At 46.3% G+C, this 22,060-nt stretch overlaps 1 protein-coding gene across 4 annotated transcripts in view; it reads right to left on the bottom strand.

Annotated features, from left to right (window-relative positions):
* Positions 1–22,060, bottom strand: part of SLC2A9 (solute carrier family 2 member 9) — a 258,417-nt gene that overhangs the window by 194,105 nt on the left and 42,252 nt on the right. The gene's annotated exons all lie outside the window — the stretch shown is intronic.

The raw sequence follows: 22,060 nt of genomic DNA, 5'->3' as shown, positions 1-22,060 counted from the left end.
GTTCATAAATGGAAGCCCTAACCCCCAGGACCTCAGGATGTGAGGTATTTGGAGACAGGGTGTGGTAGGGTCCCCTCCCAAGGAAAGAAAAGAAAAAACCCTCAAGGCAGCCTGACTGCCCACGTGACAACATCCCTCACGACCTTGTAACATGAGGCCACTTAATCAGACGACACGTTTGTGTATTACCATATATGGGAGACAAGGAAGAAAAAAATGTATAAGAAACTACACCACGTGGCGTTCAGGTCTTCCGTTCGAACCCAACGGAGCGGTGCCGGCACGAATGAAGTTGCTTCCTGGAAAGAAAAGCTTCGGTGCCCCGACTATCTATCTGAGCGAGAATCCTGCTACAAGGGTCTTTACAGAGGGAATCTGGTTGAAATGAGGTAATTTGGGTGGGCCCGATCCAAAGTGACTGATGTCCTTATCAAAGGGGGAGACGTGGACGCAGAGACAAGCGTGGAGGGAGAAGGACAGGCACACGCTGAAGACAGCCACCTGCAAGCCCAGAAGCCGGCCCTAGAGCAGATCCTTCCCTCACAGGCCCTGGAAGGAACGGGACTCCGCCAGCACCTTGATCTCAGGCCTCTCGCCCGCAGGGCTGTCACAGAATAACCCCCTGCTGGGTAAACCTCAGTTTCCGCCCCCTCCCTGAGAGGCTGCCTGGGGTACTTTGTTTTGGCGGCCCCAGCGGACCGCCACACGGCCTTATCTCCAAAATACTTGTCACCACTTAGACCGCTCAAGCCGATCCGGGCCACCATCCCCTCCCCTCACCCCACCATAGCAGCCGCCCCGGCGACTCACCAAGGAGCCGCGTGCTGCCCGTGGCTGGACATCAACACTGACCCCCCGTTACAGTGTACTTGGTGGCTGCCCAGCATCAGGAGCCCCCTTCTCCCCTCGGGGAGCTCCCTCCTCACAGCCCCGGCGGCACACACAGCCCAGACCTCCCCACGCGGCTTCACCACGCCAGGCGCCCGTCTCCCAGCATCCCCTGCAGCTAGCGAGCGCCATGTGACCCGGGCTCAGCCAATCAGAGGCCTGGACTCTGAAGGAGGCGGGGCGCTAAGCGGCGGGGCGAGAATTCCTTTCGTAGCAGTTTAGGGTTTGGGGTTTGGGAGCAGTGGGAGCCTGATGGCCGCGGGGTCCTGTACCAGCCACGCAGTAGCTCACACTGGCGGCCGCTGGGCGGGGGTGGCATTGCCCAGGCTGCAGAGCTTCGGGGCCGGCTCACCAGCCCTGCCACCAGCCCTGCGAGCTGCTCCCGATTTTGGCAACAACAGTTTTAGCTTCGATCAGACAAAATTATTGTTGCTTGCAACTGCTGAAACTCTCCCAAAACAAGTAAATTATCCCATTTCAGCCTCGCAACAGCCCTGGGGGCAGAAACGCTCATTTACAGACCAGGGAGCCCAGAGTTGCCAACTTGGCCAGGTGGCTAACAGGTGGATGGGGGGAGGTTGTGCAAGGCCCGCCTCACGTTGGAGCCCTAAAGGACAAGAGCACTATCCGGGCTCCCAACTTCACAGTCAAGGTGGCAATGTTAAGCAGCCAAGTACAATGGCACATTTATTGATTTAAAAGTATCTGGGGCACCTGAGTGACTCGGTTGAGCGTCTGACTTTGGCTCAGGTCATGATCTCATGGTTTGTGAGTTCAAGTGGACATTGGGCTCACTACTGTCAGCACAGAGCCCGCTTCAGATCCTCTGTCCCCCTCTCTTTCTGCCCCTCCCCTGCTCACTCTCTCTGAAAAATAAATAAACGTTAAAAAAAATGTCAATTAAGCCTTTGTTATGGGCTACACACTCTGCCATGCCCCTAAGTACTAGGGTGACAACCAACAAGCACAGAGCATAGTGGGAGAAAGTGTGATAAACTGCTAAGCCAGGGGCTGGACAGGTCTCAGGAAGGCAGAGGTACAGAACTACCCCACCCCACCCCTGCCGCCTCCCCAGGGCAACAGCAAGACCCTCAGAGAAACCGGTGTAAGGAGTGAGTACCCAGGACTGCACGGGCACCTCTTGCCGCCCAATACGCAGGACCCTTCCCCTCACCCCACGTAGAAGGTTATTCTTGGATGTGACCTTGGTCCCTAATGCGATCCAGCACTGACACTGATTCAAGCAACTATAGCCACCTTTCCAGGAGCCTTGCTAATGCCCACTCTAGAGACCCTCTTGGGGCGCCTGCGTGGCTCAGTCGGTTGGGCATCTGACTTCGGCTCAGATCATGATCTCACGGTTTGTGGGTTTGAACCCCCTGCCAGGCCCTGTGCTGACAGCTCGGAACCTGGAGCCTGCTTCAGATTCTGTGTCTCGCTCTCTCTGCCCCTCCCCTGCTTATGCTCTGTCTCTCTCTGTCTCAAAAATAAATAAAACGTTAAAAAAAAGTTTTTAGAGAGCCACTTATCACCATGCCTACGGCAGCGACCAGTGTCCAAGAATTGATGTGCAGAAACTAGAAGGATGCTGCCGGGGAAGAAATCTTCTCTTCCTTTCTAGGCATTCAGGAGCCTGGTGAGAAAGGGGGCAGCTTTCATATCACTCATTCCTAGGTATTGCTTTTGGCATCTCTACAGAGATTTTGTATCTCAGTTTGGGAAAGCTGGAGGATGGAAGGAACCTCTGCAGAGGGCTGGAGAAAGCTGAAAGACACAGCAAAGCCTGCGCCCCCCTGCAGAGACGCCTTCCTCAACCATCCTGAAAGCTGGTTTCCAAGTGATGGCTGTAACGATTTAATGTTTGTCTTCTCCAGGAATGATTTCAGCAGAGGCCTAGATGAAAGGCAGCCTGAAGGCTTATGTGATAGTAGGAGCCAGCCGATGAGGGCTGTTCTGCTAACTCATTACACAAACATTCACTGAGTTTGAGATGTGTGGCCCTGACTTACGTGAACACCGACTGGCACTGCATAGTATAGAGCAGGCGCTTTAATAAGGGTTTGTGTTTTAAATTCAGTTTCTGCTGGGGCACCTGGGTGGCTCAGTCGGTTGAGCATCTGACTTCAGCTCAGGTCATGATCTCACAGTTTGTGGGTTCGAGCCCCCCGTTGGGCTCTGTGCTGACAGATCACAGCCTGGAACCTGCTTTGAGTTCTTTGTCTCCCTCCCTCTCTGTCCCTCCTGCGCTCATGCACTACCTCTCAAAAATAAATAAACATTAAAACAATGTTTAAAATTCAGTTTCTGCTGTGTATCAATTACCATGTAATAATAAAAATAGGTCATAGATGCGACATACCATCCACTATCCCGAGAACTGGACACGTGTGAACTCATTCCATCATCTTCACAACCCTATGAGGCAGGTACTGTTTGTAACTTCTCTTTGGGCTGATGAACCTTAGGAACAGAGCCATACGGGCATTTCCCAAGTCACACCATTGGCATGTGGGAAGGTCGGGACTCACACCTAGGTAGTTAGACTCCGGAGCCCATCTCTTAACCACTCAGTATAGAAAACACAAAGGTGATCCTATCAGTACCTCCGTTGCATATTGAAAGACTGGAGTCGGGGAGAAGAAGGGACAGAGAACGAATACTGATTGACTGCTCAGTATGCATTAGACATCTATATACCTCACTTTGTTTAACCCTTGGCAGCCATCCTGTGAAGTTTCATTAAGAGCAGAAAAAGGAGTTGAGAAATGCATCTGAAAGCCATAGAGAATCCAGTGGAATGGCAGAGCCCTTCCTCCTCCATGCTCACAGCATCTAGCCCTCCTCTTCCTGGGCACACCCACACTTCTCGGTGCCTTGCATCTGGATGCGGCCACATGGCTACTTCTCACCACAGGAGCATGAGCAGAAGTGACGTGTGTCACCTCGGCCAAGGTATTAAGAGTTTGTGTGCCTTCTCTTCACTCATTCCCTTTCCTTATTGTCTGATCATTCACAGACAGACCAGAAGAGACATAGACTCTGGTGGAGCCACCATTCCCGGAGCCTGGGAGCTAAAGGAGCCTGGGTCCCCGAATGATTTCATGTAGCAGAGTGTCTCTGCTCACCTGCCCTTTTAAGGTGGCATAAATGAGAAATAAACTTTCACTGCGTTAAGCCACTGAGATTTAGGGGTTCCTTGTCATAGCACCCAAAGACAATGAACCTAACGCGAAAGCCCATGCCGTCACGATTACTATGCCATGAGTCTTCAAGAAAGAGGGAAGATTTCAGCAAAGTCATGAAGGGTAGGTAGGAGATATGAGCCTTCTGCTAGAGAATTCCTTTTATGTTTTGGGAAACTTGTAAGGCTCCATTTGAAAAGTGTATTCTGCAATAAAATGAGGGTTTAAAAAAATTTTTTAATGTTTATTTAATTTTTGAGGGAGAGAGAGAGACAGAGTGTGAGTGGGGGAGGGGCAGAGAGAGAGGGAGACGCAGAATCGAAAGCAGGCTCCAGGCTCCGAGCTGTCAGCACAGAGCCCGACACGGGGCTCGAACTCACAGACCATGACATCACGACCTGAGCCGAAGTCGGAAGCTCAGCAGACTGAGCCAGCCAGGTGCCCCTATGGGTTTTTTTTTTAATGTGTGTTTTTGAGTGAGAGAGGGAGACAGTACGAGTGCGAGGGGCAGAGAGAGTTGAGACACAGAATCCAAAGCAGGCTCCAGGCTCTGAGCTGTCAGCACAGAGCCCGACCTGGGGCTCGAACTTACAAGCTGTGAGATCATGACATGAGCCAAAGTCGGACACTCAACCGACTGAGCCGCCCAGGTGCCCCATGCAATAAAATGAGAGTTTCAAGATGACTGTGCTAGCTAATCTCTAGGCCTGATTTGGGCCATCTCATTCATGGATTCCACATTTTACCTTCCACTGGGTCCACTTACAAAGGGCCCAGGCTTGTCTTTCTCTCGGGCTCTACACACCTGCTTCCTTACCAACAAGGGCCTGGGTTCCCAGCCTGTCTTCTGGATACAAGTACCACAGCCCCCTGCCTTCAAGGAGCGTGCAGTCTAGTAGAGACAAGAGTAGAGTAAACACGCAGTTATAACACACAGTGGAGGTACGGTGATGGCAGGAAGCCGAGAAAGGCGATGCCACGCTCACCACGTCATGAGCAGGTGGGGATGGGCTTGGGTTGGACAGTTGTCAACAGAGGAAAGCGAATCTTCGAAGGCCCAGAGAGTGGTCATCACTGGCCTTGACTGTCAGCCTGAGGAGTCCACGCATAATCGTGTGGGCACTGGGGAGCCACGGTTAAAGGTAAGCCAAGAGTCTCAGGTTCAAGACTTGCTTCCACCACTGAGTCCTCCGTGATGTCCCACACGTGGCTTTGCCTCTGAGGGCAGGCTTCTAAGTGGTTAAGGGCCCTGGGGTCCGCTTTCTTCAGCTGTGTGCTGGGCGATCTTGAATAAGTTACTTAACCTCTCTGTGCCTCGATTCCTCATCTCTAGGTCCCTTCCCTCCGGAAAAGAGTTACTATGAGGATTTGACATGAGAACGAAAATAAAGCACAGAGCAGCGTCCGCAAGAAGCACACAATAAAAATCAGAAGTTGGGGTGGCCGCTGGTGGTGCGGATAACATTACTCCTGATCTGTAAAATAAAGGGCCTAGATGTGTTTATTTCTCAGGCCTATGAAGCCATGAATAACTCACCACTAACTCCCCAGCCGACAACTCAGAGGCCAAGCTTCTGGCCACAAATCGAAAGCACACAATTCCCAGCCAGGAAGACAGGCCTACAACACCTCCAAATGATGGCAGGAAATTGCCAGACAATGGGAGGCAAATTACCCTGTCGCCTGTTTTGCAATATTCATGTTCCTTACTGATTCACACGGAGCCTGTCATGAATTCATCTAAAAATATTCTCAGGGGTGCTATAAAAATGCACATAAATAGAGCACTTTCGTGGACGGGCCAGAGCACACACTCTGCATAGCTGAGCAGCTCATGCCCAGGTCACGCCCAAAACTCTTTTGGGATTTGGAAAGACAATTGACGCCACTGAAGACGCTGGCACCGTGAGTAAATCGGTATGAAAGTCCCTTACAAAGTGCCCACCGCCAAACCGGGCTCCTTGAAAGAAGGACCACTCGAGGACAGATTTCCTCAAGCCCGGCAGGGCCACCTGATGTCATCTAACAGAGGTAACGCCTCCCGTGCAGAAGTCAACATAGTTGGCTTGAGGCTTCCCTCCTCTGAGAGGCCTGCATGCAAGCTTGGCCCGAGGCTGGTGTTGGGGCACGTGGATTTTGGGAGGGGGGCTCCCACCACTCCCAGATCTGATGAAAGCGACTCCCAAAGTCTACAGTATGCAGAGGATGGCTTATGCCGAACACCTGCTTTGTCTCTGGGAGTCAGGAGTCATGTACATGCCGAGCAGAGGGTGCCTTTGCGACCAGTCCCTAATAAAAACTCTGAACTCAGGCTCTGATGAGGTCCCCTGGTGGACAACATGCCCCCTGTGTCGTCACACTCATTGCTGGCGGATTAAGTGATTTCACTGGGTGAGGACCCTGGATGCTTGCTCCTGGTTTCCTCTGGACTTTGCCCCGTGTGCCTTTTCCTTTTGATGATTTTGCTTCGAATCCCTTCACTGGAGTAAATCCCAGCCATGGGTGGAGAGTAGGGAGTCCTGACATTCTGAGTCCTGTGAGTCCTAGTGAACCATCAGACCTGGGGTGGTCCCGGGGACCCGAGACACCTCCCAGCCCTAAGGACAACACCCAGGTCCCTTTCTGACTTGGCTTGATGTTTAGGCTGCATGTTTGTGGTGGGGTTTTTCTCCCTGCTGTGTGATTCTCCTGGAGGAGTCCAGCTCCCCGACGGGGTGGGAGAGAGGCCTCTGTACATACAGATGCGTGAATATGTTCTACCCCCTCAGCCGGCTTCCACAATGAAAGCTGAACCTAACGAAAGAAGATGTATTGACTGCAAGCAATAGCCAGGCAGGTAAGACCTTGAGAGCTTTCCGGGTTCTCCTGCCAACCACTTTTGCAATGCGAGGGGGGAAACTTTGAATTTAATTATATAGGAAACGAAGAAGGAAAGTTTCACTTTCTCTCTGCCCCAGGCGAGAGCAGTGGAGTGTGTGTACTCGCAAATATCCTTCTTATTCAACAAAAATTACTCCTGAGCTTCTCTCCTGCTGCAGCACTCTTTCGAGAGATTGCGTGGCTGTGTTTCCGGAGGGGGGCGGGGGGTGGACAGTGTGCCTTCACACTGACATGTCTGTCATTTGCTCTGAAATAACACTTCCCACTCCTTTCTGTAGGTCTGCCGGGTGGCTGGAATAAAAATGATGAGTGTTTTCATTTCTGTGCAAATTGTTTCTGGCTCCTAAAAAATCAGTCTTGAGGCATGGGGGGCTTTCACAGGGCATCTGATCCATTCCAAGTTCAGGGTGATGGTTTTGAGCACCAGTTCTGGAATAATTTATTTACAGAAAAGGACTAAAAACCCTAGCCTGCAGAGGGGGCCACTGGAAGGATTAAATGAAGGCATGTAGACCCTAGCATGATGTCCAGCACGTAGCAGACACTCAGTAAATCTCAGTGCCTCTCTCCTATGGGTCAGAAACAATGTTTCTCGTTTGATTTGTCGGGTTTGTTCACACCAGCAGACCCAACTCTGACACTCCCCCTCCCAAGTTTTCCCGACTGCCTGCCTCGCTGGCCTAACCTCACCTCTGTTCCCCCTGCCTGGCTGCAGAAAATAAGCTACCCACCCCTGTACACAGGGCTTCCCCGAGCCCTGATAGGGCTGTGCTCCCTTCTCCATTAGGTTCACCACAAGCGTTTTTCCCAGAGCAACTTTGTGATATGGGAAAATTCTGAATCAAAGATGCAGGCTTCTCTGCTCCAGTAAGCTGGGGTCCCAAGAGGATGGAGAGCAGGCACAGGGGTCACCCTCCGTGTAGAACACACAAGACACCAACCTCCCTGGCTTGGACCTTGATTCAATCCAAGCCAGATGCCAAACCAAACAATGACTCCCAAGCCCCAATGTAAACAATGTAGCAGTGCCCTGCCCTAGAGAAAAACTGGAAACAATCTAAGAGACCCACATTAGGAAGATAGGACAGTCACGTGATGCCACAGCACACAGCTATGAGAGATCCTGGTGATGGGGCATTTTCAAGAACATGGAAAAATGCTTCCAATATAAGTATAAGCTAAAAAAAAAAAAAAAAGGCAGGATATAAAACGGCAGAAATGGATGATTTTTGCAAAAAGCCTTAAAAATGGCCCCTGGGTGGGGCTGAGGTCGGGACTCTCTTCTTCAGGGACAGGCTACCACCCATGAGCTGAGCGGCCTTGGGCCAGCTCCTCAGTCTTTCTCTTCCAGGCTCCTTTATTTGTACAGCGGGATTATTATCTCCGCGCCTGCTACGTGGGCCGTTGTCCAAACGAGAACTACAGATGGTGATTCATAGCGGTCGTTTTATTATTAAATTATTAACATTTAAATGTGTGCTGTTTGCTTTTGCTAACAGAAACCTATTTGGCTTATGTAACTACTGAGACAAAGTGAGGCCAACGAGAGAGAGACAGAGAGAAAGAACGGAAAGAAAAGACTTGGGGATTTAAATACCAAAGGCAGTCCTGGTGCATGCTGAAATTAACCAGAGATAACCTGTCTCATCAAAATAATTGCCAGTTGCTTCTGCAATGACAAGATGCGCTGGTTTCTCCCTCAGTGCCAGCTGTCTCCTGCCAAGATGCCAAGCCGCTACGCCTCCCTGTCCGCCCGTCCAGCACTGATGTCTTTGGCAGGATCCACGCTCCCCGTGCCCTACCCGGTTGCCTGAGACCAGGCCCGGGGCTGCACAGAGGTGCCCCGCCAGGCGCCTCTGCTCCCCTAAGAGTGCCGGGGCGCTCGGAGCAGTCACTAAAACTGCAGCGTGGGGTGGGGTTAATTAAAAGAACCAGAAGTCGCTTCTGGGTTCTCTGTCTGCTGGTCCGTTGGAATCTTTCCTTTGAGCAGCATCTAACATCTGCAGCTAACTGGGGCGGATCTGCTCTTGTAGAGAGAGATGGTTTTATCCTTTACCAGTGCTTGTTTACCTGCCCTCAGGGGAGGATCGGGAGAGGAAAACGATGAAATGTACCATTTCTGCTGGGAACTTGTGGGGAGTCAAATTAATGTTCTGCTGAAGCCCCAGGGTTAAATACAGTAGCCAATCCCCGCCCCCCCCCCCCGCCCCCTATCCACAGGGGATCCATTCCAGGGCCCCCGCTGGGTGCCTGAAACCTCAGATAATGCTGAACCCTACATATACTATGTTTTTTCCTATATCTACATGCCTATGATGAAGTTTAATTTATGAATTAGGCTCAGTAAACGATTAACGGTAACAAAGTAGAACAACTATAACAATACATGGGAATAAGCATCATGTGAATGTGGCCCCGCGCTCTCGCCTAATGTCTTATGGTACTGTACTCACCTTTCTTTTTCTTGTGAGGATGTGAGATGATAAAATGCCTGGGTGGGGACACGAAGTGGGGTGAGGACAGAGTCGCTATGATGCAGCGTGAGGCGACTACGGACTTGGACAATGGGTCAGGAGAAGAGTCCTCTGTTGCAGACGACAGCTGACTGAGGGCCACTGACACCACAGATAAGGGGAGGGGGTGCTGCTGTACTGACACGGGGGGGGGGCAAACTCTGTCTCCCATCCCAAGAGAAGACCAAACATCGCCAACTCAGAAATCAATGGAACGGTGACTAATTCAGTATAAAAGCCAAGCCATTTGCTGTTACTTTTGTTGGATTCTGGTTTTGCTTCAAGGGAGTCCTAACTGACATGGTGTGAGAGTGGGGTAATAACTGAGAGCCCCAAGTTCTCTTTTTCATTCTTTCTTGTTCACTAATTCATTTAACAGACGTTTTTGAGTACTTTTATGTTGAGAACATACCTTCGTATGCCATACATCCCACATATGCCGTTGGATAATTAAGAATCTGGCTGGCCTTTGTCCCCATGCTCGGGAAATAGCCTCTAAACCCTTGGGACGTCCTGAGTGACGAGACTGTCTTTGTTATTCGTGGCAGGCCTCTCAGCCCCCACCTGATAATTTATGCAAATGAGATAACTCGAGTGAGAGGCTGGCCAACCAAGTGATGAGAGGGGTGGGGCGTCATGCCAGGTGGTATCAGCCCGGCCTCCAAGAAGGGAAGGGGCCTGGGAATTGACTCAATCATGCCTCTGTAATGAAACCCCAGTAATAACTCTGGACACAGAGGCTTGGGTGAGCATGCCTGGTGGGCAGTACTCTGTGCATGTTGTTACACACCCATGTACTGGGAGGGTAATGCGTCTGGACTCCGTAGAGAGAACACCGGAAGCTTAATGTGTCAAAGCCCCAGACCTCACCCGATGTGTTTCTTCTTTTGAGAATCCCCATCCCCTGGCTAGGTCAGCACAGAGCCCAATATGGGCCTCAAACTTTCAAACCGTGACATCACGACCTGAGCCTAAATCAAGAGTCAGACACTTCACCAACTGAGCTACCCGGGCACCCCAACCCCTGTCTGCTTTCTAGTTTCCGTTGTCACTCATGGTACCCACCCAACACGCTCACTTGCTCAACGTTGGCTCTTCTCAGTGACTCTCCTTAATGTCCGCCCCAGTGGTCATCCTGCTCAAGGCCGTCCACTCTCTCCGGCCCCTTGTACGTGCCTGTGGGCGCATCCTGCTGACCCATCCGTCGTCACCAGATGCTCCTCCAGTGGAGCCACACCTGGGCCCCATCCCCATTGGTGCCATCCTCAGTTTCGTGGGGCCCCTTGGGACTGGAGCCCAGGCTCGGTATTGTCCACTGAGGCTCAAACCTTGCATTTCTTTAGAATACTGCTTCCAGAATCTTCCTGTAGGCTCTCCGAACAACACCCATGAGCAAGAGGAGTTCTGACTCATGCTCTGGGCCGATACATCAGCTCACCCGACACATCAGCCCTGTCTGCCCAGAAAGGTGGGTGCCTTCCCAGATAAGAACCCCAGGAACCCAGAAATCCCCATCCTGCCTCTGATACTTCCATGCAACCCTCAGTGGGTTCTCAGGTGGGAGCCAAACATTGCAGGCCCTTGGGCAATACGGGGAAATCTCCCACCACAATTCCGGCCACCATGGACCATTGTAGCTGTACTCATGAAGCAGATCGCAGGCAAGCAGCATTCTCCTACTAAAGGTCAAGGCTTAGAATGGCACAAATCTGAGGCCATTTGCCAGGTTTCAGATTGGCATCTCGAGCCAGCAGCATGCATGACTGCTTAAAAATTTCAGGCATCATGTTACATGTGATTGGTATGTAAATTAGCCTTGGATTCTGCATAGCTTTTACAAAGGCATCAGAATGCTTTAGAGAGGTAGGTATGTAGATGATATAGGTAAGCAGTTGGTAGGTAGATAGGAGGTAGGTAGGTAGGTAGGTAGGTAGATAGATAAGTGGAAGAGAGGTAAGATAGATGGGAGACAGGTAGACAGATGCGTAAAGAGAATTAGGTAGATGGATGGATGGATAGATAGATGTGTGAATGTGGTAGAACTAGAATTTTTACATAGGGCAGATGGGAATTTGCTTGAGGGTGATGAGGTCTAGCAGACTTGCCTTGGAAGTGCATTTGCACATAAAGAACTTTTAAAAAAAATCTTAAATGTATACATGTACTCATTACACATCAAACATTCATTACAAAGGTTTATTGTGTGCCACACCCTTTTCTAGGTGCTGGCATTACAAAAGCAAGACAATTGTGAACACTATGTCTACAAGGGGCTTAGATTCTAAAGTAAAAGGAAGAGTAGACAAGAAGCAAATAAATATATAACACCTCAGGTTGGTGAAATACTACAAAGAGAGATAAGTTAAGGCAGGGGCTAGAGAGTAATGGAGAGATGCTGTTATGGATGGGCTGGTTGAGAAGAAATCTCTGAGAAGAGGACGTTTCAACAGAGGCCAGAAGTAATCAAAGGAGACAGCATAGGAATATCTGGGAAAGAGCATTCCACTAAAGGGAACAGCAAGTGCAAAGGTCCTGGGGTACCAAGTGCATGTGTGTTTGAGGATCAGCAGGTGGGGAGGGGGTCATGGGGATGAGAAGAGGCAGTGAGGGGAACATGCCAGAAATAAGAGCAGAGTGGTCACTAGGCACCAGACCCCGGGCATAGGCCACAGCAATCGGGGTTGACTTCTAGGTGCGTTGGGTGGCTGTGGAAGGTCTGAAGCTGAAGCACAGTATGATCTGCCTCAATTTTTAAAGGATCCCTTGGGCTTTGGGGCTGAGAATAAATTGTAGAAGCCACAGTGGAAATAGGAAAACCAGTTAGAAGACCCTGCAGTGGGCCAGGCTGGACTTCCTTGAAGGGTAGATGTTGGGGTATGATGGTGATCAATGCACCACCACAGCACAGAAACTCTGAAGCTTCAGTGGCTAAGGATAGTAAAGACTTCTTTCTACCTCATGCTAGCTCATGCCTAGTGCCTGCCAGACCATTCTCTGCCGTCTAGTACCTATGCTACCTGGGAGAAGAAAAAACTGAGGAAACTTCTGGATTCCTCACTTCAAGGCTAAGCCTCAAGTGGCTTATATTCACTTCTGCTCAGATCCCATTGTCCACAGTTGGCCAAGGACCTATCATGGATGCACAAGGCATGTGGGTGTTCTCTTCCAAATGGGGCATAAGTAGTCAGATGGGAAACCAATGGGAAGTTAGGGAGTGGAGGTTAAAGGGCCGCCCACCCCACCCCAGGAACTAGGATACATTAACCTCCCTGGCCTCAGTTTCCTCATCTATTAAATGGGGTTAGTATACACAAAAATAAACTCAAAATGGATGAAAGACCTAAATGTAAGACAGGAAACCATCAAAATCCAAGAGGAGAAAACAGGTAGCAACCTCTTTGACCTTGGCCGCAGCAACCTTGTTACCAGACACGTCTCCAGAGGCAAGGGAAACAAAAGCAAAAATGAACTATTGGGACCTCATCAAGATTAAAAGCTTCTGCACAGTGAAGGAAACAATTAACAAAACTAAAAGGCAACTGACAGAATGGGAGAAGATATTTGCAAATGACACATCAGATAAAGGGTTAGTATCCAAAATCTAGAAAGAACTTATGAAACTCAACACCCTAAAAACAAATTATCCAGTGAAGAAATGGGCAAAAAACATGAACACTTTTCCAAAGAAGAAAGAAACCCAGATGGCCAATAGATGCATGAAAAGATGCTCAATGCCACTCATCATCAGAGACATACAAATCAAAACCATGATGAGATATCACCTCACACCTGTCAGAATGCCCAAAATTAACAACTCCAGAAACAACAGACGTTGGCAAGGATGCTATGTTTGTGGGAATGCACACTGGTGTAGCCACTCCGGGAAATAGTAAGGAGGTTCCTCAAAAACTTAAAAATAGAATTATCCTATGACCCAGCAATCTTACTATTAGATATTTATCCAAAGGATACAAAAATGCTGATTCGAAGGGACACATGCACCCCAGTATTTATAGCAGCCAAATTATGGAAAGAGCCCAAATGTCCATTGACTGATGAATGGATAAAGAAGATTTGGTACATACATAGAATGGAATACTACTCAGTGATGAAAAAGAATGAAATCTTGCCATTTGCAACAACGTTGATGGAACTAGAGTGTATTATGCTAAGCAAAATAAGTCAGAGAAAGACAAATATCATGTGGTTTCACTCACGTGGAATTGAAGAGTCAAACAGATGAACATAGGAGAAGGGAAGGAAAAATAAAATAAAAACAGAGAGAGGCACACCATAAGAGATTTAATATAGAGGAAAAGAGACTTAAGTATAGAGAAAAAAACAGAACAGAGTATCCAATAACTGTGGGAAAAACTACAAAATCTGTAATATACATGCAGTGGGAACACCTGGAAGGAGAAAAGACAGAGGTTGGAACAAAGGAAATATTTGAGGCAATAATGACTGAGAATTTCCTCAAATTCACATCAGATACTAAACCGCAGATCCAGAAAGCTCAGAAAACACCAGAATGTATCAATTCTAAAACAAACAAACAAACAAACAAACAAACAAAAAAACACTACACCTAGGCATATCATATTCAAACTTCAGAAAATCAAAGATTAAAAAAAATCTCTTGAAAGAAGCCAGATGAAAACAATCTTACAGAGGAGGAAAGATAAAATTTACACCCAAATTCTCCTCAGAAACCATGCCAGAAGAGAATGAAGCGAAATACTCAAAATATTGAGAGAGAAAAAAACCCACCAACCTAGAATTCCATACCCTGCAAAATTATCCTTCAAGAGTGAATGAAAGGTAAGGGTGCCTGGGTGGCTCAGTCAGTTAAGCCTCCGACTTTGGTTCAGGTCATGATCTCGTGGTCCGTGGGTTCGAGCCCCGCGTCGGGCTCTGTGCTGACAGCTCAGAGCCTGGAGCCTATTCCGGATTCTATGTCTCCCTCTCTCTCTGTCCTTCCCCTGCTCACATTCTCTCTCTCTCTCTCTCTAAAATAAATAAACATTAAAAAATTTTTCCAAACTATGAATGAGAAGTAAGGACTTTTTTCAGACAAACATTGAGTGAATTTGTTGTCAGTAGATCTGTGCTGGAAGCCGAGCTATCCCAGCCTGAGTGGCAGGGCCCAGGCTGTGGACGGATGGGTGACTGCAGGGCAGCCTGCCGACAGTGAAGCTTCTCGTACTCCCGCTTTTAGGTAATTTGGCCTTATTAAAGTACCTGGGGTATTGTCTGTTGGGGAATTGCCCTCGGCAGCCCCCCTGGGAAAAGAACCATTAGGGAAAAAAAAATAAGGCTCCCCAAGAAATTGCGTGGCCTTACGTTTAGCCCTTGCCATCCCCTATGGAGACTCCTCTACTGACAGGAAGGATAGCCTCATCCCTTTGCCAGCAAAGAGGGCCTGTAAAGAAGAGACATATGGATCTGAAAGCCCCACTCCAGCAACTAAGGAGTGTATCTCTGGGCACAGGTGACTTCAACCCCTAGGCCCACCTGGCCTCCGGAGGCATTCCAGATGATGACTGAACCTAGTTGGTTAAGGTACAGAATGGTTCATTAGTTTCTAGGTGCATTGTCTCTCTGAGAATGTATGGGGCATGGGTTTCTAAGGCTTTTTCGGCCCCTTCCTGGCACCTCGGACCGAGGCAAACACATTGTTCTTCTGGCCTCATGTGGTTAGGAGGTCATGCCCCTGTAACTGTTCCACTTGAGGTGTTGAGAAATGGAGGGCCTTTCACGAGAACAGCAAAGCAAATGCTTTGTAGATTATAGATAAACGCAGATGCATAACGGAATAATGTAAGAAATTAATCTGTGATATTACAAAGGGTATACGGGAAAGTTAGGGGAAAATCATCATGTTATTTCTTAAAGGTTGTCTATACACAGGAACATTTTCAAAATTAGGTAATGTTAGAAAAACATAGATGACGTATGTTACAAGGAAATCACTAGCAAATATGATGTCACGTTTGCTACAATAAATCGGCCAGTTCAACACACTGCTGTTGTCTGTGTCCATTTTATTTTAGTTTTAGTTTTTTATTTTAGTTTTGTTTTATTTTCACTGACGCTGTTCTTCCTTTGGGAACCCCTGGACCTGCTGGAGCTGGTCTCTGGCAGATCTGCCTTGCAAGAAATGTTAAAAGAAATTCTTCGAAGGAACCTAATATAGGTCAGAAACTCAGCCTTCCATAAAAGAAGAACACAGGAGAATGAATAAGTAAAGGTAAAAATGAAAACTTTTTTTCTTGTTCTTAATTAATCTAACAGATTATTATCTGTTAATATTATCTATTGATTATTATCTATTAATAATCAATAGGTTATTATTTTGTTCAGAATATTCGTGAAATACTGAGGTATAAATCTCACAATTAATTTTGTTCAAAATAATAATGATAGTAATGTTTTCGATTAAATATATAATATGCTTATGTCTAAGTGGGTGGGAGGGAGGAATTAGAAATATTTTATTATAAAGAACTAACATTACCAGTGAAGTAAAGTAGTATTATTTGTAAGTAGACTTGGATTAGTTGAAAATGCATATTATAAACTCTTGAGCAACCACTAAAGAAAGTTAAAAAAAAAGGAGGGGGGGTTGATATGCTAGGAAAAGAGAGAAAATGGAATCATACAAAATGCTCAGTTAAAACCACAAAAGGCAGAAGTATGGGACAAAGAACAAAAATAGGAACAAATAACAAGGCTGACAAATAGAAAAAGGAACAGATACAGTGTAGATATTAATTGAACTGTATCAGCAATCACCTTAAATGTCAATGGTATAAAATATGGCAATTAAAAGACAGATTGTCAGACTGGGTCAAGAGAACAAACTGTCTGTTTATTGCTATATTTTGTCTATAAGAAACCCACTTAAAATATAAAGACACATGGGGCACCTGGGTGACCCAGCCGGTTACCATCTGACTCTTGATTTTGGCTCAGGTCGTGATCTTACATTTTGTGAGATCGAGCCCCACATGAGGCTCTGCACAGAGCCTGCTTGGGATCCTTTCTCTCCCTCTCTCTGCCCCTCCCCTACTCTCTCTCTCTCTCTGTCAAAAATAAATAAAGGTTTTTTTTACAAAAATATAAAGACACATATAGATTTTAAAAAGTACAGGGGCGCCTGGGTGGCGCAGTCGGTTGAGCGTCCGACTTCAGCCAGGTCACGATCTCGCGGTCCGTGAGTTCGAGCCCCGCGTCGGGCTCTGGGCTGATGGCTCAGAGCCTGGAGCCTGTTTCTGATTCTGTGTCTCCCTCTCTCTCTGCCCCTCCCCCGTTCATGCTCTGTCTCTCTGTGTCCCAAAAAATAAATAAACGTTGAAAAAAAAATTAAAAAAAAAAAAAGTACAGGGATCGGGGTGCCTGGGTGGCTCAGTCGGTTAAGCCTTTGACTTTGGCTCAGGTCATGATCTCATGGTTTATGGGTTTGAGCCCCGCATCAGGCTCTGTGCTGACAGCTCAGAGCCTGGAGCCTGCTTCAGATTCTGTGTCTCTCTCTCTCTGCCCCTCCCCCCTCACGCTCTGTCTCTCTCTCCTTCAAAAATAAATAAACATCAAAAAAAATTTTTTTAAGTACAGGGATGGACAAAGATATACCATGCTGACATGAATCAAAGGAAAGCAGTAAAAACGATATTAATTTCAGACAAGGGATACTTTGGCAAGAAGAGTTAACAGGGAAAAAAGGGGGCGTTACATACGGTTAAAGGGACCAACACTGCAAGAAAATATAACAAGCCTTAATGTGTATGTGCCTAACAACAGAGCATGAGAATACATAAGGCAAATGCTGACAGAACTGTAAGGAAAAATAGATGACCCACTATTAAAGTCAGAGACTGAAACACCCCTCTGTCAGAAATGGACAGACGCAACAGGCCAAAATTCAGTGAGGACATAGCTGAACTCAACAACACCACCATCAACCAACTGGATACAGTGGACGTCTACAGACTATTTCATCCAACAGTAGAATACACACTCTTCTCAGGCTCACATGGACATTCAGCAAGATAGACCACATTCTGGGCCATAAAACACACCTTATCAAATTTAAGAGAATCTAATCATACAGTGTCTGGTCTCAGACCATAATGGTATTAAACCAGAAATCAATAACAGAATATGCTGGAAAATCCCCCAAACACTTGAAGATTGCACAACACCCTTCTTAATAACACATGGATCAAAGAAGAAATCTCAAGAGAAACTTTAAAATAACTTGATCTAAATGAAAATGAAAATACAACTCATCAAAATTTGTGGGTTGCATCAAAAGCAGTGCTTAGGAGAAAATTTATAGCATTGAATGAATATATTAGAAAAGATGGGAGATTTAAAATCAATAAGTTTCCATTATAGGAGACCAGAAAAAGAAAAGCAGATTAAATCCAAAATAAGCATCATACTGGAAGTCCTAGCTAATGCAATAAGACAACAAGAGGAAATAAAAGATACACGTATTGAAAAAGAAGAAATAAAACTGTCTATTTCACAGATGACATGGTCATCTGTGTAGAAAATTTGAAAAAATTGACCAAAAAAAATCTGGAACTAAGAAGTGATTGATTATAGCACAGTTGCAAGATAACAAGATTAATATATGAAAGCCAATTGCTTTCCTATATACCAGCAATGAAAAAAAAAATGCCATTTTAAATTTAAAATATTACCATTTACATTAGTATTAAAGAAAATGAAATACTTAGGTATAAATCTCACAAGTTATGTAACATCTATATCAAAAATAAAGACTCTGATGAAAGACATCAAATAGGAACTAATTAAATGGGGAGATATCCCATGTTCATGGATAGGGAGACTCAATATTGTCAAGATGTTCGTTCTTCCTGACTTCATCTATACATGCAATACCATCCCAATCAAAATCTCAGCAAGTTATTTTGTGGAAATCTACAAACTAATTTCCAAAGTTTATATGGGGAAACAAAAGACCCAGAATAATCAACTCCTAACACTGAAGGAGAACACAGTTGGAGGACTGACACTATCTCACTTTGACTTACGATAAAGCTACAATAATCAAGACAGCATGGTATTTGTGAAAAAACAGACAAATAGATCAATAGAATAGAACAGAGAACCCAGAAACAGACCCACATTAATACAGTGAACTGATCTTTGCAAAAGAGCCAAGGCAATACTATAGAGCAAAGATGGTCTTTTCAACAAATGGTACTGGAACAATAGATATGCACATATCAGAAAAAAAAAATCTAGACACAGACTTTGTACCTTTCACAAAAATTAACTCAAATTGGTTCACAGACATAAATGTAAAACACAAAACTATAAAATTCCTAAAAAAAAAAAAAAACAGGAGAAAATCTCAATGACCTTGAGTGTGGTGACTTTTTTTTTTTTAATGTTTATTTATTTTTGAGAGAAAGAAAGCATGAGCAAGGGAGGGGCAGAAAGACACAGAATCCAAAGCAGGCTCCAGGCTATGAGCTGTCAGCACAGGGCCTGATGCAGGGCTCAAACCCATGAACCGTGAGATCATGACTTGAACCACAGTCAGCACTTAACCAACTGAGCCAACCAGGTGCCCTATGGTGATGACTCTTTAGATATAACACCGAAGACACGATCTGTGAAAGAAATCATTGATAATCTGGGCTTCAATTAAATTAAAAACTTCTGCTCTGGGAAAGACAATGTCAAGAGAATGAGAAGATATGCCACAGACCTGGAGAAAATATTTGCAAAGATACATCTGATAAAGATCTGTAATCTAAAAATATACGAAGAACTCTTAAAACTCAAACAAAACAACACAAACGATCTGATTAAAGGATGGGCAAAAGATGTGAACAGAAACCTCACCAAAGAAGATTCATTGACGGCAAGTGAACATTTGAAAAGATGTTTCTATCTTTCCCAAAAACATATGAAAAGGTATCCAACATCATATGTCATTAGGGAATTGCAATGGAAATGAGATACCAGTACTCACCTATAGAACATCCCAAATCCAAAATACTAACAACATCAAATGCTGGTGAGAATGGGAGGCAATAGGAAAGTTTGCTCATTGCTTCTGGGAACGAAAAACAGGACAGCCACTCAGGACGATGTTTTGTCTGTTTATTGCAAAACTAAATGTACTCTCCCTCTTTGATTCAGCAATGGTGCTTCTTGGTATTTACACAAATGAACTGAGAACTTATGTCTACACAAAAACCCGCACGTGGATGTTTACAGCAACTTTGTTCATAGTTGCCAAAACTTAGATGCAGTCAAGATGTCCTTCAGCAGGTGAGTGGCTCCATAAACCGGTACATGCAGACAAGGTGTTATTACACTGTATTAATACAATGCATTAATGTATTGAATATTAATTCAGCTGTAAAGAACAAAGGAGCTTTCGAGCCATGAAAGGACCTGGAGGAAACTGATAGCGGGGGAAGCTTTTGGGAATGAGGGATATGGAGGGGGGAGTGGTTGGTTCCCTGTACTTCCTGCACAATTTTGCTGTGAACTGCTTTCAAACTGATCTAAAAAAATAGTTTCTTCTGTTTTTCCATCCACATCATTTCATTCAGGGTTCTAGTTTCACATGGCTTTTTGGTCCACAAACCATGAGTGCAAAGGTTCTCCACCCTCTGCTGGAGTTTCTGCTGAACTGTCAAGATGAGGCAAGAGTGTAGATTTCCAATCTTCTTGTTTTAATGTTTATTTATTTATTTTGAGAGACAGAAGAGAGAGCGAGAGCCGGGGAGGGGCAGAGAGGGAGAGAGAGAAAGAGAGAGAGACAGACAGAAAATCCCAAGCAGGCTCCACACAGCACAGAGCCTGGAGTGGGTCTTGAACCCACATACTGGGAGATTGTGATCTGAGCCGAAATCAAGAGTCAGATGCTTAACCGACTGAGCCACCCAGGCGCCCCTCCAATATTCTTTTATAGGCAAATATGGACAAATCAGATCCTCGTGTCAGGACGAGGTCACAACGACGAAATCAAAGCCACTGGCTTCAGTAAGAGTTTGGGGAGGCCATCTAGGTCCCTGGCTTTCAAATGGGTCTTAGCATCAGAGCCCATTTTCCAAACGAACTTACACAGAGTCCCAAAACGTAGAAGGGTTTCAAACAAAATGAAACAAACTCAACAAAAACTAGAGCTGTCCTGGCACTCGATTCTGACACACTGCATTTTCAAATACAGTCATTATTCCTCTCAGCACATCAACCGAGAAATGTGTAGACATCCTTTCCAGATTATTGTCCAAATAACTGGTGACAACATTGAACAGAACAGGGCTCAGGAGCAAGATTTAGAAACTTCCCTCTCCTTTCACATATGTAGATGCATTTGCAAAGATGTAATGATGTACTTATTTTGGACATTCTGCTGTAAAACTTTCCAAATGCACAGGAAAGTAAGGGAATAGAACAGAAACACCTACATCTGGATTTTACGGTTGTCATTATTTGTCCATATTTCTGTCACGAATATAGCACTGATTTTTTTTTTTTTTTGTCTCCTAATTTGGACAAACCAGCTATAAAAGACCTCTGAAGGACTGTCGAAGGACATCTGAATTTTTAAAAGGCAATTCTGCCAAGTTCAGAGCTCCTGGGAACTTTTTGGGACCCCCTGGTCCAGCCTCCCTTGTGGTTTGCACATGGGGATGCTGGGCTCCAAACGAGGCCCGAAAAGCCTTCAGAAAGGTCCACAGCCTGGCTTCCGTTTGCCCCTTTAGCTCCTGCCCTGTGCTCCCCAAAAGGCATTCTGCGTTCCAACTGCATCACGCCTGCATTCTTGCAAACATGTCACAAATGGCAAGCCTCCGTGACTTTGTTTTACCTTTAAGGTGAAGCTGAGGCATCACTTCCTCCAGAAAGCCTCCAGGTAGCCTTGATCTACCTCGCCATTGCAGGGTAAGGTGGACGAAGGTGCAGGTATGACAAGCTGAAGCCAGCACCCCCTGGCATGGAGAGCTACCTAAGAGCCTAGGTAGGCGGAACCAAATCTGAACCTGCAAACCAGCGGGGAGGTGTTAGGAGGGCCTGGGGATTGCACCTATAAAAGGAAACTCCAAAAGTGAAGTAAGTATTGCTAAGACCCTCACTCCGAAGGGGGATGGGAGGACACTGAGGAAGCAGGACCCATGCAGGGGCTCCTGTTTCAATTCTGGGAACACCATGAACTCTTGGCTTGTGGCAATTACAACGTGGCCAGCTCTTGGAAGGCCTCCTCTACTGAGGACTGAAATAGAGACAATGTAACACCTGTTAGCTACCTAGTCAACCCTGCATCCGGTGCTCAGTGTAACTGCCTCAGCGCCGATCATCATTCCTTCAGAAGAAGTTTGGTAACCTTGTGGGTTCTGCCTTTAGAAGCCTGCCCACTACACCTGCAATTCTGAGCACAAGGTCCATTTCCGCCCTCTCTGTCTCCCATGCTGCAAGTCCTACGACCCCAGATAAACACCTTTGGTTGCTTTACAGACTCTTCTTGATTGATAGAACCTAACGACTTGATTCCAGACCGAAACAAAAGCCAGACAAAACAGACACCCGAATGACCACTAGCGGTAA

This window comes from Herpailurus yagouaroundi, unplaced genomic scaffold (genome assembly GCF_014898765.1).
Source record: "Herpailurus yagouaroundi ecotype Mexico unplaced genomic scaffold, PumYag 28, whole genome shotgun sequence".
Taxonomy (NCBI): domain Eukaryota; kingdom Metazoa; phylum Chordata; class Mammalia; order Carnivora; family Felidae; genus Herpailurus; species Herpailurus yagouaroundi.
This window is presented reverse-complemented; position numbering and strand designations above follow the sequence as displayed.